Consider the following 7,757-nt stretch of genomic DNA (forward strand, 5'->3'; position numbering starts at 1 on the left):
CTATGTTATGCCAATTGACCTAGATGTCCCCCTGAGACAGCCCCAGTAACTCAGTCCCTCAAGGTGCTTGGATGTGTCTAGGAAGCTTCCATGACTTTGTCTTGGTCAAGTTGTGCTGACTTCCCCTATACTGTATACTGTCTTTCCCATCACCAAAGTTAACACTTGTCTACTGTCTAGTTAGTGATTTCTCCTCCCCCCCACCCCTCTCCCTCGTAACCATCAAAGATTGATTTTTTTTGTGTGTGTAAACCTTTTATTGGGCTTTTATAATAGTGCTCTCATACAATGTTTGTCCTTTTGTGATTAACTGATTTCACTCAGCATAATGCCCTCCAGATTCACTCATGTTGTAAGATGTTTCACAGATTCATCATTGTCCTTTATTGTTGCGTAGTATTCCATTGTGTGTATGTATCTTAATTTGTTTATCCATTCATCTGTTGATGGACACTTAGGTTGTTTCCATCTTTTTGCTATTGTGAATAATGCTGCAGTGAACATGGGTGTGCATATGTCTATTCGTGTGACAGCTCTTATTTCTGTAGGATATATTCCTAGGAGTGGAATTGCTGGATCATATGGTATTTCTATTTCTAGATTTTTAAGGAGGCATCATATCATTTTCTATAGTGATTGTACCATTTTACATTCCCACCAGCAGTGCATAAGAGTTCCAGTCTCCCCAAAACCTCTCCAACATTTGTTATTTTCTGTTTTTTTGATTTGTGCCAGTAATGCTGGGGTGAGCTGGTATCTCACTGTAGTTTTGATTTGCGTTTCTCTAATGGCTAATGATTGGGAGCATTTCCTCATGTGTCTGTTGGCCGCCTGAATGTCTTCTTTGGTGAAGTGCCTGTTCAGACCTTTTGCCCATTTTTTTACTGGATTATATGTCTTTTTGCTGTTGAGGTATTGAAGTATTTTATAGATTTTAGAGATTAGACCCTTCTTGGACATATCATAGCCAAGATTTTTTTTCCCAGTCTGTAGGCTCTCTTTTTACATTTTTGGTGAGGTCTTTTGATGAGCATACATGTTTAATTTTTAGGAGGTCCCAGGTGTCTAGTTTATTTCTGGTGTTTGTGCATTGTTGGTTATAGTTTGTGTTGTATTATTCCATGTATTAGGGCCCCTAGCATTTTCCCTATTTTTTCTTCCATGATCTTTATCATTTTATGCTTTATATTTAGATCTCTGATCCATTTTGAGTTATTTTTTGTGTACGATGTGAGGTATCGGTCCTGTTTCATTTATCGACAGATAAACATCCAGTTTTGCCACCATCGTTTGTTAAAAAGACTGTCTTTTCACCTTTTAATGGACTTTGGGCTTTGTCAGAGATCAGCTGACCATAGGTGGATGGATTTATGTCTGGGTTTTCAATCCTGTTCCACTGGTCTACGCGTCTGTTTTTGTACCAGTACTAGGCTGTTTTGACTACAGTAACTGTATTGTAGGTTCTGAGATCAGTTAGTGTCAGGCCTCCTACTTTGTTCTTTTTCTTCAGTAAAAGCTTTGCTTCTCCAGGGGCTCTTTCCTTTCCATATAGAGTTAATGATTAGTTTTTCCATCTCGTTAAAGATTTGCTCTTGGTATTTGGATCAGGATTACATTATATCTGTGTGGCAGCACAGTAGGGGCCAGTGAGTGAGGGTAGGGCAGACCTGGGTGCCGGTGGCAAGGGAGGGGAGATGGCTTATGGGGCTAGGTGGGAGGGAGAAGGAAAGGAAGAAAAAAAAAAAAAAAAAAAAAAGCCACACAGCGGGGAAGGTTGGGGTGGGCCTAGGGGATGAAGAAGAGCTCACATTGTGGACCCTGGCAGTGGGGACTGTGGGATGGGAGTGGTTCTTGCTTCCACTCACTAGAAGGGTGAGGGGTGGGAAAGTGTATTTCTCTGGTTACTGGGTCCTCTGTCTCCTGTTGGGACCTCCATGAAGTTGCTTTCCCATACTCCACATCTGGGGTGATTGCTGGCTGCCGTGTTAGTGGACAGGGGACCTCCACTCTTTATCTCTCTTCGTTCTGTTTTCCGTCTGTTTCTTCTTCCGTTCGGCGTTTGATCTAGTTCTTTATCTTTCATTTGATGCTCAGGGTTCCACGACTGATGATTGTATCTGTTTCACTTAGTTTTTCGGGTCTTTGCTGCAGGGGGACGGCGTGGCGCGTCTCTCTAGGGCGCCATGTTGGCTCTGCCTCAAAAACTTACTTTTAAACTGTGCGACCAAAGGGAGGGGGACTTCATCAGAGAATCGAAGGACATTTTCAGTAGATGTGATCACGGATCCATAGATGTCTCTCAAACATACACACTCACACACATACCTTCCCTCCCTTCCTTATGGTAGTGACCACAATCTGTTTGGTGGGGCCACTTGTAGTCTTTGTGGTCTCGAGGCACCTGCAGCTAGATGGTGGTTAGGGTGCAAAGGCACTTTTATCAGCAGGAATCTCTTACATTATCATGAGGTACGGGGGTGCAGATGGAGAGTGGTGCTTCCTAGGCCGTTGGCTTTTTTCAACCTCATGCAGAGAGATTAGATTGTAATACTTTGTTCATGCAGGTATAAAAATACCTAACTCAAGGTCCCATTCCAGATCAATGAAATCTGAATCTCTGAGTTGTCTTCAGATTCCCCCACGGTATTCTAATGTGTACCTAAGGTTGAGAACCACTATTCTAACATTTTTGCTGCTCAAACTGCAGCTCCTGGATGGCAGAATTGGCATCAGGTGTCACCCGGGAGCTTGTTGCTGCTGGGAGTACTCAGGTTGACTCTGACTCAGTGATGCCAGGTGACAGAGTAGAACTGCCCCAAAGGCTTTTCTCGGCTGTGATCTTTTCAGAAGCAGATCGCCAGGTCTTTCTCTCACAGAGCCACTAGGTGGGTTCCAACCACCAACCTTTGGATTAGCAGCCAAGCACTTAACTGGGAGCTTGTTAGAAATGCCAAATCTTGGGCCCGCTCTAGACCCGGTGAATCAGAATATGCATTCTAACAGGAGATTGGTGATTTGTGTGTGCATTAAATTTGTGAAACACTGGGCTAAGATACCCCTTCCTTCTATTGTCCTGGGTTAGAAGGAGAATCACCAAGCCATCAGCAAGCCTGTGGAGTTAAGCTTTTCTCAGGGATGATGTTCAAGCTATTTAATACCGAGTGCTGGCCAACTGTCAGTTCCTTCCTTGTTATTGATATACTCGTTCTTAGCTTCCTGTCTTGGCTGTCGAGATTTGATCTCAGCCTCTAGGGCGTCTCTGAGAGGAAGAGGCTGTATCAGGCATGTCAGGGGTAGCTGCTCAGGTCCCAGCAATTCTCTTTGCTTTGAAAATGGCTTCAGTACACAGGGGAAGGGCCCTCACTGGCTGTTGGGAGTTTGAGCCCGAGGGGGTGCCGATCAGTCACATCCCCGTCAACCTGACTAAACCAGGCCCAAAATGGAAGTCACTTGTGCTGTGCCCCTACATCAGCAAACCGAAACCTAAGTTTCTGTTTCATGTAAATGCCTAACTTTTTCAGGAGCCAAAATCCAAGTCAATCGGTTGACTCTCTCAGAAGTGGAAACCTAAGATAGCCAATTAGGACTTTACTGATCAGTTTAACCTGGTTCAAAATTTTCCCCTTGATCCCAAGTAAGGAGAGAAAATGCCGGCCAGCCAGTCTGAAGATTGCCCAGTATATCTTCCTGGTTTCTGGTTAGTCTGCCGTAACAGAAGCCTTTCTGCCCGCACCGTGCTTCAGAACTCCTGTCTTATTTTCACTCCAGACATCCCCCAGTTTATGAACTGAAAAATAACGAGTCACACACAGATTTAATGTTGTGAAAATTTTATTTCTAATGCCTTCTCTCTTTCAGCTTCTGAATAAATTTTAGAAAAATATACAGAATTTTAAAATGGTTCTAGCTTTATTATAGGTAAAGCTAGAATGGAAGACGTAAGTTTATTGAATAAATGAACCCAGAAGGGTTCTAACAGAAAATGACTGTTTTTCTCACCACTGCCTCTTCAGATCTGTATTGTCTGTCAACTCTGCCCAACTCATTCTTCCCTACACTTAGGACTTCTCAGGCAGGTCCCATAACTTTCTGAATCACAATTGGATGTTAATAGTCTTTTTTTTTTTTTTTTAAGTTATGTGGAAATAAAGACCACCAAAACGAGAACAAGCTGTGGCTATTTATTCAGAGCTTGCTGTGACAAGGGAGTCAGCCACCATCACTTGCATTTGGCAAAGGCTCCAAGGCAGGCAGGGAAGGAGAGCTTTAGAGTGGGAAAGAGAGAGAGGGCCTGAACTGGGCCCTGGTGGAGGCTGTTAGCACGGGGAAGCTGAGGGTGGGCTAACTAGAAGCGGGGCATCCTGTGCGATTGGTTGGGGAGCATGTTTGACTTTCTCTGGTTGGTCCTGAGTTGGAAGTGGGGACAAAAAAATTAGGGAAACTGGCAGTCACTGACCAGGTCCTGACCATTCTGGGCTGATTGCTGCAGAGATTGTGGTTTGACTTCCTGGACTGGTAATGCAGGTAGTGGGCCAGAGTCCTATTTTTACATACAGATTAGCCACTGCTGTTTGTATATTCTGTTCAGTCTCTCAGAAATTAAAAACGTCAAGTCTATTTAACAACAAAACTTTGAACTCTTATCTACTTTCGCATTTCCCCCTCTTCCAGAAAACTGCACTGGGGTGGAGGGGTGGGGTTGGCTCCGTTTCTTCTCCGAGCTCATGCTGTTACCGCTCCTTTCTCCAGGGCGGAGAGCAGGACAGGAGGGAAAGTGGAGAGGCAGCAGGTCTGACGGGACTGCTGTGGTGTAATCTGGCCCCGATGCCCTCTGGGTGTGACTGGTGCTCAGGGCTGACTCTTTCCCATCAGGTAGATTAGTGGGTTATTCAGGAAGCTGATACAGAATGTGTCGTTGAGCGACTTCTGCTCTGAACATCTGGACCTAATCCTCTGGGGCCCCTCTGAGACAGGACCAGGGTGAGGCAGCCTTATTGACCCGGATGATACCTTCTAAGCCCCTGGCTTCTGACAGTGCTTCCTTCACAGACTCTCCAGGGGACACAGGGGTCACCTGGCCCCAGCTGGTCTTCCTATGACACAGGGGTCACCTGGCCCCCAGCTGGTCTTCTTGTGACACAGAGGTCACCTGCCCCCCCCCAGCTAGTCTTCCTGTGACACAGGGTCGCCTGTCCCCAGCTGGTCTTCTTGGGTGGGTGCTTTCAGGACAGCTGAAATCTAGCTCCTTGCTGGGGCTCCACCTCCAGCCACAGAAGCTCGTGCCCACCTTACCCGGCCAGTTCTACAGGACACGCCTTTCCCAGGCAGCCCCACCTCTCTGCTCTGCCACAGAGACCCCTCACCTTTAGAATTTCTCAGGCACGTGTAGGGAACCAGTCCCTGCATCCTCCAAATTCCAGGAGACATAAGTCAAGTTCTCCAAGTGATTATCTTGAAGTTTTCCTCAACTGGCTTAAAATGTCAAGTAGATGGGGTGAGTAGTGAAGAAAGAGACCCTCCGGCCCTCCCCAAGCTCTCTCTAGGTAAATCCTCACTCTCTATTGCAGATGCTGTTGATGCCCAGGCCTACCTGCCCTCAGCCCATCTCTGCATTCACCTGCATTCAGGGTGGACAGTTCTGTAAGGCCAGAAGCTTGCCTCCTCTGACTCTGCCTGAGGCTGGAAGTGCCAGGGTTTAAGGGGCAACCTTCGATCAGTGAGGGGCAGGAGGCAGTGAATAAACACCACAGCGTCCTCCCTGCTTGGTGGGCCAGTTCTGAGATGGGTCCGACGCAGCGTCTCAGCACAGAGCAGGGACCAGGAAAAGGCAGAAGGGGCACCCACAGGGTCCTGCAAGTGCAGGCTCGGCTCCCGAGAGTGAGCACCTCCTTAAATTGTGTACCCTGGGTGCCCACTGGCTTCACCCTAGTCCGGGTCCTGTCTCAGAGGGTCCCCAGGGGATTAGACCCCAGCTCCTCACAGCAGAAGTGACTCGGTGACACACTCTGTGTGGCTTCCCTGGCTCTCTTCCTCATTCCTGCTTCCCGGAACTACCTCCCAAATAACTACCTGCACTCAGGAAGGCTCTGCTTCCTGGAACCCAAGCTAAGACCCTTTCCAGTCTCTCCTTATCACCTGTCAGCTTCACCTTATCTACCATTGAGGTGGGTGGGATCTCAAGCTTGCAGGATTCGGTGTTTCAGCAAATCCTGCATTTAGTCTTCGCTCTCTCTTCCCACAAACAGGCTCTTCCCGTGTGGCAGGGAACGTGGTTGCTGAGGCTGCTGAGCTCTCGTCCTGCTTCCAGCTGAGCACACCCAACAGATGGGGGGTCCTGGTGACACGGGTGCCCCTGCTGTCCCTACTCCACCCCCACTCTGCCTTCAGTTTTAAGAGAGAACCCAGCAGCTGAGGGGTGGGCCATGATTTGAGAGGAGTTTGTGCACAGGTTTTAGTGCTTTGTCTTCTATACCCATTGTCATTAGAGTGGCTTCCGACTCATAGTGATCCTATGGGACAGTTCTGGAAGCCTACTGCCACATCCGTGTTCCCCGGAGCAGCTGATGGGTTCAAATCGCCAACCTTTCGGTTAGCAGCTGAGCACTTAACCATTCTGTCAACAGGGCTCTGCCCACTCTGCCTCCAGGTTTAAGAAATGGCCCAGGGGCTGAGGGGTGGGCCACGAGTCGCAGAGGAGTTGGCACACAGGTTGGAGTGCTTCCTCCTCTATAGCACCCTCCATGCTGGCACTCCTGACCCTCAGAGTGTGAGAAGTAGCCACAGCCACAGCACCCTAATGCTCACCCCGGACGTGGGGGTCTCCGTGTGGAGACGGGGCAGTAGAGGGAAAGTCTAAATACAGCTTACGTTCATGAAGGATTTGGGTGTGAGGCCCGGAGGGTGACACACGCAATTACGATTTTACAGAAACGGAGGCCCTCAGTGGAGGAACTGCCTTAAAGCACCGGTGTGGTTTTGCAGTGCTACGCCAAACCCAATTTTTTTTTTTAATAATATTTTGTTGTGTGTTTGGTGAAAGTTTACACAGCCAATTAAACTTCCATTTAACAATTTCTATGTATATTTTTCAGTGACATTGGTTACATTTTTTACAATGTGTGAACATTCTCATTATTTCCACTCTGGTTGTTCCATTTTCATTAATCTAACTTCCCTTCTCATCTTTGCTTTAGGATAAATGTTGACCATTTGGTTTCATATAGTTGATTTTTTTTTTTCTTTTAAGAGCACAATGCTCACGGGTGATATTTATTTTATTTATTTTTTATCTTTTTAAAAATTTTTGTATTGTACTTTAGATGAAGGTTTATAGAACAAATAGTTTCTCATTAAACAGCACACATATTGTTTTGTGACAATGGTTAACAACCCCACAACATGTCAACGCTGTCCCTTCTCAACTTTGGATTCCCTATTACCAGCCTTCCTTTCCCCTCCTGCCTTCTAGTCCTTGTCCCTGGACTGTTGTGCCCCATTAGTCTCGCTTTGTTTTATGGGGCTGTCTAATCTTTGGCTGAATGGTGAACCTTGGGAGTGACTTCCCTACTGAGCTAAAACGGTGTCCGGGGGCCATACTCTCTGGGTTTCTCCAGTTTCGGTCAGGCTAGTAAGTCTGGTCTTTTTTGTGAGTTAGAATTTTATTCTACATTTTTCTCCAGCTCTGTCTGGGACCCTCTGTTGTGATCCTGGTCAGAGCAGTCAGTGGTGGTAGCCAGGCACCATCTAGTTGTACTGGA

Source organism: Trichechus manatus, unplaced genomic scaffold (genome assembly GCF_000243295.1).
Source record: "Trichechus manatus latirostris isolate Lorelei unplaced genomic scaffold, TriManLat1.0 scaffold00049, whole genome shotgun sequence".
In the NCBI taxonomy this organism is placed as follows: domain Eukaryota; kingdom Metazoa; phylum Chordata; class Mammalia; order Sirenia; family Trichechidae; genus Trichechus; species Trichechus manatus.